This window comes from Oryza sativa, chromosome 8 (assembly GCF_034140825.1).
Source record: "Oryza sativa Japonica Group chromosome 8, ASM3414082v1".
NCBI lineage: Eukaryota > Viridiplantae > Streptophyta > Magnoliopsida > Poales > Poaceae > Oryza > Oryza sativa.
In genome coordinates, this window is record NC_089042.1 from 21,806,843 (window position 1) to 21,827,640 (window position 20,798).

The 20,798-nt window shown below is 43.0% G+C and overlaps 1 long non-coding RNA gene across 1 annotated transcript; it reads right to left on the bottom strand.

Annotated features, from left to right (window-relative positions):
- Positions 1 to 19,513: 19,513 nt before the first annotated feature.
- LOC112939831 (uncharacterized) lies at positions 19,514 to 20,321 on the bottom strand. The gene is made up of 2 exons (XR_003243659.2): positions 19,848 to 20,321; positions 19,514 to 19,698 (listed from the first exon to the last, which is right to left on the bottom strand). It is a non-coding gene; the product is annotated as an uncharacterized lncRNA (long non-coding RNA).
- Positions 20,322 to 20,798: the final 477 nt, after the last annotated feature.

The window sequence follows — 20,798 nt, forward strand, 5'->3', positions numbered from 1 at the left end:
GGAGGGGACGACGCGCATGTGCACGTCGCGGTCGCCCCGTGGACAGCGTTGAATTGAACCCCATGCACGTGTACTCCCGCAGTGTGGATTCGATCGATCGACCAGTCCCCACCCCGTCGTCCATGCACGCACGCACGCGCACGCCCGCCCGGCGGGGGCCCCAACATCAAATCCATCCCTCCCTCCATCTGCACGGAGGGTGATGTGTTAATTAATCACGACGACGACTACTCTACTGCATATGGCTAACCCGGGCCAGGCCGGGATCGATGGACCGATGCACGCAACATGGGCCGGCCGGCGGTGCCGAGCGACGTACGGACACACGTCGCTGTGTAAATCGGACTCGCCCGCGCGCGCACGGGCGTCGTCGGCGCCTGTAGAGAGACCGGACCGGTCGAAGTGAACACTGCCAGTATGCGATCCCATGGGCATCACGATCGAGACTGAGACTGACGTACGGTATGCATGTTAGCTTGACTGTAAGTTTTACGTTGAGATTCATGTACTGTATTCTAGCTAGTGCATGCATCTGATAGACTCAAGTGGGCAAAGTAGCAGGGGTCAGTGCTTGGACTGGATGTCTGGATCACGCCGCCGCCGGTTTTGCCCAAATGGAAATCGGGAGCCACCGATTAGATGTAGCGCGCGCGTACGTGCGAGGACGTGCACTCCAACTCTCACAGAAAAAGGCCGAAGAGGAGGATCACTTCTTGTCAAGTAGTTGGTGAAGTTTGTCCGTGTATGGCTCTATCCTAATATTGTTTGATACTGAACGTAAGTCGTAAGGTGTAGTTGTTGTGGTTGACTAATTAGCAAATTATTAATTTATAATTAATAACCTCTAAAAACATAGCGCCATCAATGATTGGCCAACGTGTCGTAGAGTATATAGGAGAATTATTGTCCAATGCAGATGACTACCAAGTTCTCGGCTAGATTAATAGTACTATCTCCGTCCCAAAATAAGTGCAGCCATAAATATCCATGTTTAACGCTTTGACCATCCGTCTTATTTGAAAAATTTATGAAAAATATTAAAAAAATTAGTCACACATAAAGTATTATTCATGTTCTATTATCTAATAACAATAAAAATACTAACCATAATCTTTTTTCAAATAAAACGAACGATCAAACGTTGAACATGAATAATGCTAAAACTGCACTTATTTTAGGTTGGAGGGAGTATGACAGAAGTGCATCACTTTGTCTTCAGCAAGAGCCGGATGGTTCCGCCTCTGCTTCCGGCTTATTTGGAGAGGACTTCTACTTCGGCCTTTTCTTTTCTTTTTTTTATTTATAGTCTGTTCATATTGATGTTATTTAGTATTATACCCCCTCTGTTTTATATTATAAGATATTCTAGCATTACACATATTCATATAGATGTTAATGAATATATCTAGATTTATTAACATATATATAAATATGGACAATACTAACAAGTTTTATAATATAAAACGGAGGAAGCACCATTTATAGTAAAATTAATAAATATGTGAATGCATTTAGTTTGATAGTAATATGAGCATGCCCTTATTATTGTAGGAAAGATGCATACTCACGCAAACAACATTCCTGCAAATATCCAAACACATACTATACTAAAAAGACAAAGGCTAACGATACACCGTTAACCATGTGTGGATATCCCATTAAAAGCCTACCCACTTAATATTCGTAACAGAGGTAAAACCAAATAGTGACATTGTAACGTTCCGCCTCCCCTAGGCTGGGCCCGCTTACATCTGGCAGCTTTCATAGGTCATAGACTGCCCCCACAAACCAACATAAATCTTTTGTGCACACTTTGTTCTCACTCATGTGCAATCGGGATCGGCTTCCGGAAAAGAAGTTGCAACTTATTGATATGAGTATTCTAGTAAGTACATCCCCTCTTGGCCACGTCCCCCCAGGCCAAGAACATTCCCTCTTGGCCACGTCCGTGTGTCCAGTGCCAACGCATGTGCCATACTGTGTGACCACTCCGGGTCCACACCAGCCATACGCACCATGCCTGCGCAACTGCGACACACGCGCCCATGAAACCGCGAGAGTCGGCTCTGATACCATTTTGTAACGTCCCGCCTCTCCCAGGCCGGGCCCGCTTACATCTGGCAGCTTTCATAGGTCATAGACTGCCCTCACAAACCAACACAAGTCTTTTTTGCACACTTTGTCCTCACTCATGCGCAATCGGAAAGAATTTCCCGATCGGTCACCCATCCCGAAATTGCTCCAAGCTAAGCACGTTTAACCTCAGAGTTTTTTAGAGATCGGCTTCTTTTTGTTGATATTAGTATTCTAGTAATTCTATTAAGCCCTAGGCTGGGATGTTACAGACATATATAGGGATGTGATTGTTTGGATACACTACCATACACTGCCGCTACATCACAGTAGGGGTGGAAAAAAAAGCTTGGGCTCATGAGCTCAGTTCGGGCTTGACTCGAGCTTAGTTGGTTTGGCACGGCTTGTAAGCCAAACGAGCTAAGCCCAAGCCTTCTTTTTAGCTCGTTGCTGAAATGAGCCGAGCCGAGCTAGCTCGCGAGCCACTTGTTTTGGCTCGCGAGTCTAGGCCATCGTGTGTTTATATCTATTATTTTACTTTATATGGTGTTATTATTTGTTAATTTTAAATTTATCATTAAGATTGAAGAATTGAATATATAAACTTATTTAAATTTTACATGCTGATGATTTATTCTTACTTTTTTTAATAGTTACAAAATATATATGAAGAAATGTTTTAACATGAAGGCTTGCAAGCCAGTTCGAGCTAGCTCGAGCCAGGAAACGAGCCGAGCCAAGCTCAAGTTTTAGCTTGTTTCGCTAACCGAGCCAAGCCAAGCCAAACCTAGTTTGTTAGGAGCCACTACAAGCCGAGCCGAGCCAGGCTTGGCTCGTTTCCACCCCTAGATCGCAGCCATCTGCTACTTTTTTGCACATCTGTGGCACATCACCGATGGCTGTGTAGTGTATAGCCGAACAGAAACTTTGAAGAAGATATTTTGAAATATTAAGTTTTATACTAGGAGAAGCAAATAAGGTGTCATCAAATGCAACATATCCCCAAAGTTATGCAAGATAACTTTATCCCTGTGAAAAGTAGGGGTTGAGAAAGGTGGCTAATTAATGCTGGACCCATCGATTAATAGTGATAGTGCAGTGCAATACAATTAAGTACATAACACATGCAGGAAAAACAACACCTAAAATCATATGAGCTGTAAGGCAGGACAAAAGTACACTCTAGGTGCAATGTATGCATGCAAGAGAATCATCAAAGATACGGAATTACGACTTTACGAGAACGTAACCAACCTCTGTTCACTGACTTGCGCTTCCATTGGTCCAGCGATACTAGAAAAACGAGGTATTACACTATTATTGTAACAGAATTAAGCCGAGATTTACGTAGCTAAGAATGGGTACAATAACATACTATAATTAAGTCAGCTATAAACACATATCGAGAAGATAAAAAGAAGAAAAAAGAGCAACGTGCTACATAATTATAGCCAGCTGCAGCACGAACTCCAAGACACAATGTGTATGATAGGTGGGCCCATGTATTAATAGTGTAATATATATTTATAGATAACTATTGTATAAATTGGCTATTAAGTTGACTATAGCTGATTTAGAGCGAGTAGTTTGCTATACTATTAAGCTTGAGAGCTTTAAGCTGGTGGTAGAATGGTCAAGCTACACTGGTGGAGAAACCCTTTGTAGTCCCGGTTCGTAACCCCCCTTTAGTTCCGGTTTCCAAACCGGGAGTACCAATTCGGGACTAAAGATCGCTATCTTTAGTCCCGGGTGAAATAACCGGGAGTAAAGATCGATCTTTGGCTGAGCCATCTTTAGTCCCGGTTGGTGTTACCAACCGGGACTAAAGATAGAGCTGACCTTTTTTTTTTTCATGCCCCTGTGTTGCTGCATGGTTTATATATATATATATATATATATATATATATATATATATATATATATATATATATATATATATATATATATATATATATATATATATAAACCATGCATATATATGTTTCAATACATATATATGCATACATATATATATATGTATTTATACATATATATGTTATGCAAATGCATATGTATATAGATATATATCTGAACAAAATATATTTACATTATAGAAAATGTGTACACATGCATATAGAAACATATGTAGTCATGTATTAATTACAATCCATTATATGTCCTAGCTAGCTACGATTTCGACGTAGTAGTACTCGCTGCTAGCTCAGAAGCTAAGGACCGGTGAATTGTGTTTCCGTCGTAGTAGAATTCACCCTTGGGATCAAGGATTTCTTCGTTGATGAATCCCATGAGTTGTTCTTGAACCGCCGCGATAAATTCCTTGTGTGTGGTCAGGTTATCCCTCATGCGAATAAACTATATGAATGTATGAAATTGATTAGTAATTAAACAAGAAATCGCTACGTAATGAAATTTTGAATTTATTTGTACGTACATCGAGCTCTCTTGTGGTGATGATTTGGTCTGCAAGGCAGTGGCAATACTCGCACACGTAATAGCCGCACAAGTTAGTTCCCTGCTTTTGCTTTGCGCACTACAAATAAATGACAAACAACGAGAGATCTAATTAATATACACTTGTATGTATTTGAATCGGAGAAATATAAATGTAGAGCATGTGTACTCACAGGAAATTTGAACTTCCGCCTAAGTCTTTCTCTCCATTTGCCGCGGACCAAATGACGGAACCGATACCAAGCCCTACATGGAGTTTAAAGCTATGATTCGTAGTAGCAATTAACATAACAAGATTTTCTTAATTAACAAAGGAACTTATGACGGTACCTGTCTATAAGTTCGAAAACCTTGTCAAACGTAGACTCTTTTTTATCCATTGAGTCATATACGTTGACGGTGCAGGCCTCCAAGTCGATGAGTAAAAGCACCCAGTGGAATCTGCAATGTGCGTGGGATGCATTACATATGAAACACTTAGCAAGTTCGTACGGGAATGAAATTTGGTATGTAGGAAGACAGTAAAATTAAACTAACTCTGTGTTGTATGGCAACAGTATGAACGTCTTGTAATGCTGCGCCTTCAGGAGATGGACGAGATTGTCCTCTGTTTCTTGTGGATATTGGTCGAGCATTGCGACGTTTACTTTCCGAGGGTCGATGAATCCAGTATCGAAAACCCTCCGCCGTCGGGCCCTTTGAATCTCCATTCTACAACGATAAAAGGGAGTATATTATTTTCTATGGTCTACTTATATACAAGGACCTAATTAATTAAAGGAGACGTATAGTAAGAAATCTAACTGAACGATATACTTACAAAATCCAGCAACTCATAATAGAGACGTCGAGGGCGTCCAGCTGGTATAGTTCGTAGATTCCCCTGAAATTGATCCAGAGAATGTCATCTCCTTGCAAGAAGTCCGTGTCCCTGATCCTCGCTCCGATCATCTCTCTACCGGTGGCGCTCATCTCCATGTACAGCTGATGGAACTTGTACATTTGTGTGGGTAGGGACTGCAGCAGCTCAGGCTTGACAAGCGGTTTATCGAGTTCGTACATGTATTTCACTTCCGCCTTTTCGATTGGTGCGACTCCTAGCAATTGATCCGTAGTTAGACCGGTGTCAGTAATAAATTGTTCTATCGTCATTTCTTTACCGGTCACCAACGGCTCGATCTCCTGGTTTGGTTGCTCTCCAAGCTGAGGGACTGGTTTGGACTTTCCAGAAGATGCTTTCTTCAGCGTTCGCTCATAGTCCGATAGCTTGATGGCCTCCTTGACAGATGCAGACATACCCCTGAAGAAGTTCCTGACACTGGGGTCTATAGGAATCTTCTTTTCTGGACTTCGAGGCTTGAATTGTCTCTTGACTTCTGATGCAACGTAAGCGTCAAGCTCCTCTTGCGTGCAATCGTACCCCGGGTCCTTGATCTTGGCGGCGTCAACTTTCGCCTTCTTTGTTGCCCTTGTGTGGGCAAGCGGTGGAGCTGGGGGGGCCCTTGACTTTGAAGGTGCCGGAAGAGGAGCTTGCGGGGGAGTAGGTGTAGGAGCACGAGGAGGAGTCGGTGCAGGATCCTGAGGAGTCGATGCTGGAGCCTGAGGTGGAGACGGTGCTGGCGGAGCATGAGGAGGAGACGGTGCAGGATCCTGAGGAGGAGATGGCGGAGCCGGAGGAGATGGTGCACGAGACGCCGCTTGTCACCCAGGGAGGATGATGTACCGCCTGCGCCATAGAATAATGGCATGGCATGTGTCTCGTAGATGCGTCTCACCGTCTCCTCCAGGGTAATCCAGCTCGAGGTCCTCGTACGCGCCTTCGACCAACTCAACTTCGACCTTGGAGTATCCTGCTGGAATCGGCCTGCAGTGGTAAGTACCTGAAGGGTCCGTTGGGATGGCCATGCCCGACGCCACCTTCATGTTGTGAGAGATTATTTATTAGTAATCAACATATATAAGCAGCAACTAGCGGAATGGCTAAATCTTACCTTTATTGATAAGTTCTTCAAAGGAATATGCAGCTCACATGGTGTCCGCTGAGTGATGTCATCAACGGGACAGGTCGATTCGTCCTGTGTTTGCATGGCGTCCATGCTCTGTGATCCTACCTGCCCCGTTGAGGCGCAGCTGCTACGGTTTCCTGACGGGCTCACCATTGCAGGAGGAATGGTCGGCTGGGGATCATGGGACCGATGTGCGGCCATGCGTTCATCAACCTTCCTTGCCACCTCCTCTTGCATGTTGAGTTCGTAGCTCGATACCCGGAACTCTAGGTCTGCAATCTTCGCCTCAGTATCTCTCTTGCTCCTCATCCGACTCCTGTACGTGTGGATGTCCTCCTTGAAACCAATCTTCCAAGGAATCACCCCTTTCCCTCGAGTTCGTCCTGGATGCTCTGGAGTCTGCAGGGCGAGTGTCAGCTCGTCCCTATCTCTGTCTGGTCGGAACGTGCCCTGAGAGGAGGCTTCCACTGCATCTGTTAGTCGTCGCGCAGCCTCTTGTATCTGATAGCCGAAGACCAGTGAGCCATCAGCTGGGTTGAGCGTTCCACCGTGAGCATAGTACCAGAACTTCGATCGTTCCGGCCAATTGGCTGTTGCCGGTTCGATACCCTTCTCAATCAAGCTAGCCTCCATCTGCTCCCACTTCGGCATCGCGACGCTATAGCCTCCTGACCCCAAGTGGTGATGGTACTTCTTTTTGGCGGCATTTTCTTTGTTTCTTTCCATCATCGCCTTCCCTTGTTCACCTGTCTTATATGCAACGAACTCGTCCCAGTGATCCCTTAGCTTTGGGAATGTGTCGAAGTTCGGTGTCTGCCCCTTCAGTATATACTTCTGGTACAGATCTCCCTTGAAGCTCTGAAATTGTTCTGCCATTTTCTTCAGAGTCCACCTTTTCACTTTGTCCTCTGTACCCGCAGGAAGGGTGAATGTCTCGAGCATTGTGGTCCACAGCATCTCTTTCTCCGAATCTGGGACAAAGCTCTCATGATCTCCGCGTGCCCTTGTTCTTCGCCAGTACACCGTACTGACAGGCACGTTATCCCGCACAACCCAACCGCTGTGACGTACATAGTTCTTGGCGGCTTCGGCCGGGGCACTAGGACGTCCATCTTCTTCCACTTCCGTTATGATGTGCCGACCCTCAAGCTTCTTCGCTGCACCTCGTTGCCCGCGTGCCCTCTTCTGTCCAACGGAGGGTTGACTACCACTAGCCTCCTCCTCCTGGTTCCCCTCCACATCCCTTTCCACGTGCCCCTGCTGGTTCCCCTCCGCATCCCTTTCCACGTTCCCTTCCTCGTTCAAGTACTGGTTTGGATCCTCGTTCCCCTCTTCTTCATTCCAGTACTGGCTGCTTCCCTCCGCGATTGTATCGTACAATATCTGTTCCTCATCGCGGTCAGCCATCTGTTGATACAAGAAACATCTGCTAAGTCACGAGACATTTATGTTTTAACAATCTAAGTCATGTATGCTAAGTGTAAATGTCGTACATTAGAACCCTACACAACCTTACGTGCTAAGTCTAATTACAAATCGTGATATAAGCTAAGTCTAGGTGACGTATATTATACAACCCTAGCTAGTAAATAATTATATACTAAGTCTAATTACAAATAAAATAATCTTATATTAAAACTCAAATAATATTACATGCTAATACTAAAATAGTCATGTATATGCTAAGTGTTTCGTGCGTATATGCTAAGTCTAATTAAGACTACAATAGTCAATTGCTACTTGTCGCACCAATTCCGTAGTCAATAATTACATACCAAGTCTAATTACAAATAAAGTAATATTATATTAAAACTCAAATAATATTACATGCTAAGACTAAAATAGTAATGTATGCTAAGTGTTTCGTGCGTATATGCTAAGTCTAATTAAGACTACAATAGTCAATTCCTAGGAGTCGCACCAATTCCGTAGTCAATAATGTCATACTAAGTCTAATTTGCAATAAAATAATCTTATATTAAAACTCAAATAATATTAGAACACTACACAATCTTATATGATAAGTCTAATTACAGGTCTAATAATCTTAATTAATTGCATTACAAATATAACAATCATTTATATTATTACGTCACTTGCCTGCTCCAATTCCTTCTAGGGCTAGCTCTTCCACTCAGGCTTGACGGACGACTCCGACAACACGTCTTTTCTGCAAGATAAAAAAAATGTATTAGGATAAATGCGAAGTAACATATATATATATATATATATATATATATATATATATATATATATATATATATATATATATATTTATATATATATCTCTATATATATATAGATCTCTATATATATATATATATATATAGATATATATATTGCATTTCACGTTAACGTTCGTCCTCGTTCGTTCGCTCGTTCACGTTCCCTAGCTCGTTCACGTTCGTTCGATCGTTCTCGTTCTCGTTCACGTTGTCGCGGCAACGTACGTTGATGTGTTCGTTCTTGCTCTCGTTCGTTCGATCGTTCTCGTTCTCGTTCGTTAACGGCGGTGTGGCGGCATCGGGGCGGCGGTTGGCGCGGCGGCGTGGCGACGGCGGCGGCGGCGTGGCGTTGTGGGGCCGTGGCGGCGGTGGCGTGGCGTGGCGGCGGTGGCGTGGCGTGGCGTGGCGGCGGCGGCATTGCACGCGCGGCGGCGAAGGCGGCGGCGGCGTGGCGACGGCGGCGGCGGCGTGGCGTTGGCATGCGGCGGCGGCGTTGCGCGGCGTCGAAGGCGACGGAGAGAGATCGAGATCGGAGAGATCGAGATGCATGAATGGAGATGCGGCGGCTCTCACCCCAGAGATGCGGCGGCAGCGGAGGAGGCGGAGGCGGCGGCGAGGACGACGAGCTCGAGACGACGGCGAGATACGGCGGCGTCAGCGCGGGGATTTGCCCTAGGCAGTGGCGGCGAAGGAGAGAGGCCGAGAGAGATCGATCGGCCGAAAACGTTTAAGTGTTGGTGAAGAAGACGAGGGCGCACCGGGAATATATATACCCCTGGATCTTTACTCCCGGTTGTTCTCAACAACCGGGACTAAAGATATCTTTAGTCCCGGTTGTTGAGAACAACCGGGAGTAAAGAAAAAATCTTTACTCCCGGTTGTTGAGAACAACCGGAAGTAAAGAAAAGATCTTTAGTCCCGGTTGTTCTCAACAACCGGGAGTAAATATCTTTTCCCGCTATTTCGAAATTCTTTTTAAACCCGGTTAGGGTTAAGAACCGGGACTAAAGATTATAGCACTGCATATGATTTTCGCTTACATATGTGTTTATAAAATAGAAGTTAATGCATTAACATTATTTAAAGTACAAAGATTGATGACAATTACTTCGAAAAATTATTTTTGTCTGTAATAAATTAAGTGGATAAATCGTAATAAGCAAATATATGACTTATAATTAATAAAAATTCCAATATATATATATTCTTAGCATATATATGAATGATATTATTATATTGGTAAAAACTCTAATTAAGATATTAATGTACATACTGCATGATTTAAAATTAATAAAAATTGTAATCATCATATGTACTTAGCGTAGGAATTATATTAAATTAAATGCTAAAAACTCTAATTAACATATGTAAATGCCACATGCATGATTTAAACCTTTTAAAAATTCGAATAGTCATATATAAGTAGCATATGAAAGATAGTAAATTAAATTGTGAAAAACTCTAATATATGAATGATAGTTTTAAAAATATATTAAATTTAATACTTTTAAAAATTCTCGAGTCAATTATAATTAGCATATGAATGATAGTAAATTAAATGTTAAAAACTCTAATTAACATATGAAATTGCCACTTGCGTGATTTAAAACTTTTAAAAATCCTCTAGTCAATTATAATTAGCATATGAATGCTAGTAAATTAAATGTTAAAAACTCTAATTAACATACATATGAAATTGCCACCTGTGTGATTTAAAACTTTTAAAAATTGTAAGTATCACATATAACTAACATATACATGATTTAAACTTGTTGAAACCTCTAATAATCGTGCGTAATTAACATATGCCATACATCAATTGATTTATATGGATAATCAATACATCCAAAATAGTTTACATCGTGTACACAATAATTACGGCATTACATCGGCGGTGACGGTTGACCGCACGTACTTTCTCCTCACTATTGTTCCCTCCTTGTGATCGCTGCGTGAGTAAGGGGTGTCTTCATTTGATAGGAGGATGCTAGGGTCAATCGTCACCGTGAAAGGGGGTTGCCCATCCAACTGATCGTAATCCTCGTCAGTCTTGTCCTCAACTCCGACGATTTTTCTTTTGCCTGGGAGAACCACTTGACGCTTAGGCTCATCAGGCTCTCGATGTAAGGAGCTACCAATGAAGAGTGTTGCAGAACAGTGAAATGGGCTTTACGGAATAAATTGTTGTCTACCGTCATTATTGCTTTCCTTCCGAGAGTTCCCTTTCCCCGTAGTCTCCCTTCATGGCGTGATTCAGGTACCCCGATTGGGCGAAGGTCTTCGATAAATTCTACGCAAAATTCGATGACCTCCTCTGTTCCATAACCCTTGGCGATGCTTGCCTCTGGACGAGCACGGTTACGAACATACTTCTTCAGAACGCCCATGTACCTCTCGAAAGGAAACATGTTGTGTAGGTACATAGGCCCGAGAATACGGATCTCTTTCACAAGGTGACAAAGCAGATGCGTCATTATATTGAAAAATGAAGGTGGAAATATCAACTCAAAACCGACGAGACATTGCACCACTTCATTCTGAAGGGCTTCTAATCTATCCGGATCGATGACCTTCTGCGAAATTGCGTTCATGAATGCACATAGCTTTGTTATTGTTGCCCGGACATTGTCTGGAAGGATACCCCTTATTACAACTGGTAGCAGTTGTGTCATCAACACGTGACAGTCATGAGACTTTAGGTTTGTGAACTTCTTCTCCTTCGTGCTTATTATTCGCTTGATATTCGTGGAGTATCCAGACGGTACCTTTATGCTCTCCAAGCATTCAAACATACTTTCCTTCTCTGCCTTGCTAAGAGTGTAGCTGGCTGGACTCAAGTAATGGCTTCCTTTCTCCTTTGGTTCCGGGTGAAGGTCGCCGCGTTGTTCCATATGCTTCAGATCATTACGTGCTTCCAGTGTATCTTTTGACTTTCCGTATACACCTAGGAAGCCAAAAAGGTTTACGCAAAGGTTCTTAGTGAGGTGCATCACGTCGATTGCGTGGCGTACGTCCAAGAATTCCCAATATGGTAACTCCCAAAATATAGAGTTCTTTTTCCACATCGTCGCGTGACCATCTTCGCTCTCTATATGCTGGCTTCCAGGCCCCTTTCCGAACACTACTTTAAGATCTTTAACCATAGCAAACACTGTTTTCCCGCTGCGATGTTTAGGCTTCGTACGGTGGTCGGCCTTATGTTCGAAGTGCTTACCTTTCTTCCGTACCGGGTGGTTTGCTGCAAGGAATCGACGATGACCCATGTATACAACCTTCCTACAGTGCTTAAGATACGTACTTTCTGTTTCATCCATACAGTGAGTGCAAGCCTTGTACCTCTTGTTGGACTGTCCGGATAGGTTGCTAAGTGCAGGCCAATCGTTGATGGTTACGAACAGCAGCGCTCGTAGGTTAAACTCCTCCTGTTTGTCCTCGTCCCACACGGGGACACCTTCCTTCTTCCACAACTGTTTAAGATCTTCTACCAGTGGTCTTAGGTACACGTCGATGTCGTTACCAGGTTGCTTGGGGCCTTGAATAATAATCGGCATCATTATGTACTTCCTCTTCATGCATAGCCAGGGGGGGAGGTTGTAGATACACATCGTAACGGGCCAAGTGCTATGGCCGCTGCTCATCTCTCCAAAAGGATTCATGCCATCCGTACTCAAACCAAACCGTATGTTTCGTGCGTCCTTTCCAAATTCTTTAAATTTTCTGTCGATGTTTCACCACTGCGAACCATCGGCGGGGTGTCTCAGCATCCCGTCCTGTTGACGCTCTTCAGCGTGCCATCGCAACATTCTAGCATTCCCCTTCTTCCTGAACAAACGCCTTAGCCGTGGTATTATAGGGAAATACCACATCACCTTAGCAGGAATTCTCTTCTTTGTTAGCTGCCCGTCAACTTCTCCTGGATCGTCCCGTCTAATCTTGTATCGTAGTGCTTTGCAAACAGGGCATGCTTCTAGGTTCTCATACTCCTCACCGCGATATAGGATACAATCGTTCGGACATGCGTGAATCTTATGAACTTCCAGTCCTAACGGGCAGACTATCTTCTTAGCCTCGTACGTTGTCTCGGGCAATTTGTTTCCCCCCGGAAGAATGTTCTTGACGAGTTTCAATAAATCGCCAAATGCCTTGTCACTAACCCCATTTTTTGCCTTCCATTGCAACAATTCCAGAGTGGTATCCAACTTTTTGTGCCCCTGCTCACAACCTGGGTACAACGAAGTTCTGTGGTCCTCCAACATCTTGTCCAATTTATGGGCCTCCTTTTCACTTTCGCAGTCTTCCCTGGCGTCCTGCAACATCTGACCAAGATCATCCGCAACGTCGTTACCATCAGCAGCTATTTCCTCCTCGCCCGTTTGATTTCCTTCAAATCCAACATACTGAGCAAAGTCCGGAATATTGTCGTCTTCCACTTCATCTTCTTCCATTTCAACACCTTGCTCTCCGTGGGATGTCCAACAATTATAGCTTGGCATGAACCCCGACTCAAACAAGTGGAAATGAATAGTCCTGGATGCAGAATACTCCTTCTGATTCTTACACTTATTGCATGGACAACAAATAAAACCCCTTTGCCTGTTAGCTTCGGCCACTCTCAAAAAATAGTGCACGCCGTCAATAAACTCTTTGGACCGCCGGTCAGCGTACATCCATTGCCGATCCATCTACATGAGTCAAAAAAACCGCACACAAATAATTATTCTTACAATAATGACAGTCATACAATAATAATTATAAGATATCTTTATTCATACAAAAATCATAAAATATTACACCAAATAATTCTTAAAAACTATTTGTAAAGTTTTAAACTAATTTTAATGTGTTTTACTTCTTTTAATTTTTATTTTAGTTTGTTTTCTATTATTTAATATTAACTTTCACTAGAGTTTTCCTTCTCAACTATTTTATAAAACCTTGTTTAGCAAATGAACTAAATTTCTATATATTCTTTCTTCCCTACACACATTTTCTCTCTCATCAACTTACAACTAAATTTTGGAGACAAAAAAAGTGTGCAAAACATAGGTGCAAATGTAGTATGACAAAAAAAACATTGGAGGATGAAGTTGCAAACCTTTTAGGCACCTCCGATTTGTATGTAATCACCAAAATAAATTCAATAGAAATTTTGGCATGACCTCCCCTCTTTTTTGAAGAAATTTTGAAGCTTGCTCGGGCAGCTGGAGGAGGAAGAAGACATATATATAGGGGTGGGACTTTAGTCCCGGTTGGTAGCACCAACCGGGGCTAAAGATCACCGGGATCATTAGTCCCGGTTGGTAAGTTAAGATCTTTAGTCTCGGTTGGTAGCACCAACCGGGGCTAAAGATCACCGGGATCTTTAGTCCCGGTTGGTATTACCAACCGGGACTAAAGTTAAGATCTTTAGTCCCGGTTGGTGCTACCAACCGGGACTAAAGATCCCGGGGGGGCCTGACAGGTCCTGACAGCATTCGAACTGGGACTAAAGATGATCTTTAGTCCCGGTTGGTAACACAAACCGGGACTAAAGATCAAATATGCCCGTTACCCTTTTGAACCGGGACTAAAGATCATCTTTTGCCCCGGTTTTTATTGCATCCGGGACTATTGTGGAAATCGGCCGACCGACGAAAGATGGTTTCTCCACCAGTGCTAGTAAAAGCAATGAGCTGCTGGCAGAAAGAGAGAAGGAAAGAGACTGTGTACGGTCGACTATATTTCCGTCGGCTGTACGTGAGCTTCGAGACAAGAGAAATTGCTAAATTGCTATTGGTCTACGCTTACATGTGAATTGTGATAGGTTAGAGCAAGTTCAATAAGTTCAATAGTATAGCTCACTACTAGCGCCAATTTACATATAGCCAATCTAATAGCTAATTCATACAATAGTTGCTTACTATACAATTAATATATAGTCTCACATGTCATACACACATTGTGTCTTGGAGTCCGTGCTGTGGCTGGCTATAAATCTGTAGCCCGCTGCTTTTCTCTCTCATCTTTTATCTTATTAAAATATGTTTATAGCGGGCTAAATAGCATGCTATTGTACCTACTTTAATGAGGTCTATAAAGAAGTAATAGTAATTGGCCTGCCTTCTATTATTATATGAAGTATTTTTAACTGAAGTTTTAGATGGCATTGCCAATTTTACCGTCGTCAGCGGGTTGTACTATTGAACCTGCTCTAAGCGGAGATACAATAATAGACTATAAGGCGGCTACAAGCTTATGTGGATGAGATAAGAGATGAGAGAGAAGAGAAGCGGGTTACGGATTTGTAGCCAGCTACAGCACGAACTCCAAAATACTGTGTGTATGTCATGTGGGACCAATTATTAATGATGCAGTATACCCCCTCCATCTAATTTTGATAGTCATATTTCATCTTGACATAATGACCAACGATAAGTAATTATCCTTATCATCCATTTAAATATACTACTAGTTATTCCTCGTAAACAAGAGATTTATTAATATTTACATTTCTCGATGCCCATGTAACCAATCTTATGGGGAAGAATGGAGAGTCACGGATTAAATCCGAGAAAATCATTAAGAAGATAGATGGTTGGATTGAAATATGCATATCAAAAGTAAATTTTTCAGATCCGAAAATATGCCTATCAAAAGTAGATTGAGAGAGTATATTTGTAGCTAAATATTATATGAGTTAACTATTAGATTGACTATATATGATTTGTAGTAAGTAGTTAGCTATACTATTAAACTTGCTCTAAGACACACTTAGATATGTATGCTTCTTCCCAATTAACCTAACAGGCCAACGTTAGCCAAACCACCAGTACAGTTTATCTTTATGTCCCTACTAGTACAAACTACACGTCTACACCTACGTCGAGTGGCATCGATGCATGGTACGTTACCTACATGGTGCCATTCTCACCTAGGAGGCTAGGAGTATTTCTATACTTATGACATACGGAGTAGGTTACATCGTACTACTTTCTCTATTTCACATGGTAAGATATATATTTTGAATTTTAAATAGATACATATGGATCTATGCATGTACTTCATATATATATATATATATATATATATATATATATAAGTGTTTAAATTTATATAATATTAATGAATCTAGACGAGGTACAAAGAGAGAAAATTATCTTACAATATAGAACGGATGAGTACTAATATTTTGGCATATAGACAAAATTTAACAAGCAAACAAAGGACTTAAGGGTGAGAGACCTTGTGCAGCAATGGCATAAAATAGAACTGGAGCTTTGACCATAATTTCCTCTGTTTTTTTACTCTGTCGGCCACGTACGATAGACTTACTAAGGGCAACCACAATGTATGAAAAAGATGACCTTAAGGCAATGATTGCACTTGTAAAGTGAGCCATATATATTGTGGAAAGTAGCATTAGCTTAGGGTGCACCTTATGCTTAAATTCTACCACAAGCAAAAAGAAAATATTTTTTCTCTCTCATTCACTTCATGAACAAGAGATGAAACAATTATTTTTCCATTCTATGTGGGCCATCTTGTGGCTAAATTCTAACCATAGCATTGTGGGTATGGCTATAACAATGGCTCACTATTCATAGGGCCCACCTTAAGGTTACACTACACCACAAACATTGAGGATGCCCTTAGTAAGTCTATCGTACTTGACCGACAGAGTAAAAAAACGGAGGAAATTATTGTCAAACCTCCGGTTCTATTTTATGCCATTGCTGCACAAGGTCTCTCACCCTTAATTCCAATGCTAGACATTAGAAACGTTTGGTAGTAGTGTAGCACCAACTAAAGTCCTGTGATCTTGTCTTGTCACTTGTCAGTTCTGCTTCCTCTCACGATTATCTTCCAAGTACATCCCAACAAGTACTCCTACTAGAGACCAACTTAAAAAACAAATCATAAATTAGTTATCCCCGCAAAAAAAGGACAAATCATTAGTTAGTTGCATGCTAATAATTATTGGCACATAGGACAGAAATAAAATCAAGAAGAAATATAAAAAGAAAAAAAGAAAGGAAAATCGCATCAATACATACAGAGTATATAGCTACCTACCTGAATTTGGGTCATGTACATCGAGACGTTTAGACAAGGCCTGATTGGCCCAGCTCTCATGAAAGCAACGGGGAATAAGTACATCTGAGGTCCCTTAACTTTCCACTGAATCCGATTTTCGTCCCTAAACTCGAAAACCAGATACAACCGATCTTGAACTGTCAAAACCAGTGTAAACTAGGTCCCTCAACGGTTTGGAAAGCGGTTTTGGTTGACATGGCACTTACGTTGTTGGTTTGAGTAGGTCTTCGTCCCACGTGGCATTGACGTGGCGCTTACGTGGAAATTGGATCCCCAAAAAGTAATAAAAACAGTGTGGTCCCACTATTTTTATTATTTTTTCGGGATCCAATTGCCATGTAAGCGCTACGTTAATGCCACGTGGGACAAGGATCTAGTCAAAGGAGCCACGTAGACGCCACGTCATCCAAACCTGGGCACGATACTGCTGAGGGACCTCGTCTGCACGGTTTTGTAAGTTGGGGGATACGTTGTATCCGTTTTTTTTTTGAACTAAGGATGAAAATCAGACTGAACGACAAATTGAAGGACCGCAAGTGAACTTATTCCATGCTACACAGATCAAATACCCTGACTTTCGTTGGACAAGGTCCAACTTATTTTTGGGCCTTCATCCCTTGTCCTACTGGGCCCTAGAAGGAAAAGCCCAGACCGTGCCCAACGGCCCGCACCGGCGACATTTCCAGTCACACCATGAGATATCTATGCCGGCGCCGCCGTCCGCCGGCGGTGTGTTGCTCCTACTGCACACCGTAACTGTAGGCAACTCGGCGCTAAAACATATACTATCTGTAGACGCCTTGACTAGGCAAGTTGGCTATATATGTATCTAAACAAAAGGGATATATGAGCTCATGGGTTTGCATTTGCAGGCGATACATGGCCATGGGGGCCGTCAGGGGTGGAGCTAGTATAATCAGAGGGTGCCCAGGAACCCGGTTCAAAAATATTTTTACCTATAGTTTATCTATTTTCACCATATATATACCCCGTCAATATAAACTTAGGTATCTGTACCAAGCTAAATTTAATTCAAACCAGAGTAAAGCAAACGAGTAGAAACCCTTCATTTTGTTATAGCTCCGTCCCAGGGCCGTGCCAGGAGGGCAGCCGCTATTATCAACGACAGGCGAATCTGCGTGCCACGGCGTCGAGCACCGAGGCGGTCGTGGTTGATCTATCCGGCCGACATCGTCTGGTGATCCTAGATGTGTAGGGGAGGTACGTGGTTCGCAGCTGGTTGCTCGATCGGCACATGATCTTGCCTCTCTCCGATTCGGTCTCCACTTTCCCATGGTTTAACAGTCTTTCTCCTTCGTCTTTTCAGTGTCGCAAGACCAAGCTAGTAGTAGAAGGCTACAACAAGTGAAAGAAGTGGAGTATTGTTTATCTTTCGTACACCCTCCGTTCTAAAATAATAGACTATTTCTTATTTGAAATTTTTTAGTTAGTATTTTTATTATTGTTAGATGATAAAATATGAATAGTACTTTATGTTTAACTAATTATTTTTAATTTTTTTATAAATTTTTCAAATAAGACGGACGGTCTCCGTCCCAAAATAAGTGCAGCCGTGAATATCCGTGTCTAACATTTGACCGTCCGTCTTATTTGAAAAATTTGTGAAAAAAATAAAAAAAAAAATTAGTCACACATAAAGTACTATTCATATTTTAGCATCTAATAGCAATAAAAATACTAATCATAAAAAAATTTTAAATAAGACGAACGATCAAACGTTGAACGTGAATAGTGTAAAACTGCACTTATTTTGGGACGGAGGGAGTATTATGCTACAGGCATGTGTTGTCGCGAACTGAGCTCTGCTGATAAATTGACACATCACTGACTGGGGGTTGGGACCGTACGTCCAACTCTTCCTCCTGAGGAATGAGGACATGAGGATATGTGCGCGAGCTGACTTGATTTTCTTCCGAAAGACAGGGTTAATTTGATAGATCCAAGAAGCAGAGGACATGAGAGCATGCAGTGGCAGACTAGCAGCCTCCACTGCGAAGTCGCCTTCACCTCACTTCCCGAGGTCTATCCGAGGACCACATATACTTCAGGACAGGCAATCACTAGCAGCTTGCAAGTAGCAGTTCACCGTTTTCAGATAAAATGCAGACTTGACACTAGTACATTGACAATTCAAAGTCCTTCATAACTTTCGGAACGGGAGATTTTATTAGCATCTGGTGCCGCTATATGCGCGTACCTGTTGGTACGCTCATCAAGACGGATGTATGGTCTGGACCGAAGACACGGTATCATCGACCACACGACGGATAGTATCTGATTGAACTTGGCGTTTGTCTCTGTAGCTGGTAGAAGGAGTACGTACTTTATGCCGTTCGTTGCGTCGTGATGAGCCAAACTTAATGGATAAATTTTAATTTGCAGGTCGCCGGGACGGGACGACACAGCTAAGCTAGCGTAGGTCAACAAGCTGAGTGGTTTACGCTGGTGCTTGGCCCCTGTGGCCCTGCGGCTTTGGACGCCGCACTTGGGATCTCGATGCGGCATGTAGCGATGCACACCCATGACAATGCATGAAAAGAACAGCAAGCCTGCAGTGCCGTCGCCACGTTTATGCGCCTGTAGGTTGGTCAGCAGCTGGTCGGTATCCCTTGCCGCCGAATCAATTCAACAATTCTTTTTAGTGAAATTTTTGCCGCAGAATCATGAAGATTTAAGTGATCCACGTATACTATATTAAAATCCACAGACAATTCGTTCAGGCAACAGGTGGTGGCAACCAAAATCATGGTCCCAAACTCCGAGGATGATGTCCTAGCTAGGTAGGCCGCCATTCCGCCAAAGCCCTCCATGAGCCACATGCCGATGGACGCCCCACAGCCACACCATGCCTTGCCAGCGAAAGACATGCCAACGATGCGGCAACCATCCGAGGTAGAGGAGCAGCGGTGGAAAGTAGAAAAAACATCAGCCATCACTCTCATCAGAGAAAGAAAGAAAAAAACTCAAAAAGAGACGAGGGGAAAGGCACGAGACATACAAGGAGGACGGAAAGCGCGCAGCCTTTCGCGAAGGCCCATCCATCATACGTCGCCCTCTCGCAAAACCACGGGAAGAAAGAAAAACAGGTTAAGCCGGCCTCTGCCTGAGCGCGGCCGCGGCAGCAAAAAAAAAAAAAAACGGGGCCACGACGACGCACCGTCGCCGTCTCGATCGTCCGCGCGCGAGACGATCGAGGCGAAAGCGAGGCGGCGTCCGTCGTCTGCCGGCGTGCGCGTCAAGAGACCGTGATCGTCTCTCGATCGACTATCCATCGGTCGGTCGTCGTCTCCGTATGTCCTCTCGGCGTGTATCCGCCGGTGAAAGCACGGCAAATTTTGCAGGCGAAGTACTAGGAGTGGAGTAGTTTTTATTTGTGTTTGGTGGAGATGTACGGGTAGCTGCTCCCTGGCCCAGCAATGCATGTAGTACGCTGCTGGGTTTTCTCTGTTGGAAGGGGGGATTCGCACCGACGATGATGTACTGCCTCGACGTACTCTCCATTGAATCCGGAAGTTGGAGCGTATTTATGGACGACAACGACGCTCTAACCACAAGGCAGAGCTACATGCCTCCATGAGTCCATGTCTCTCGGTCGCACGGTACGTCCCAATGTGAAGTACTACTACGTATCGTAATACTAGAAGAAGAAAGCAAAATACGCCTCACAATAGACAAATGAGAAAGTATAAATTACGTACATCTCCTCCTCTCTCTGAGTGGGGTTTCAAGGCAACAAATACACATTTGGATCCATGCAGCTTCTTGTCAGGACATTAGCCATTGTTTAGGGAGCACCATATATATATATCCACGTGTTTCATCTCCAACTTGTTGTTTTCCGGGTTTTCGGATAGTCAAAGATCTTGCGCCAGAATTAGGATGAAGGGTCACATCACATAATTCAATCTTGATGATATTTTAACAACTTGTCGATGAAAATTTGTACTCC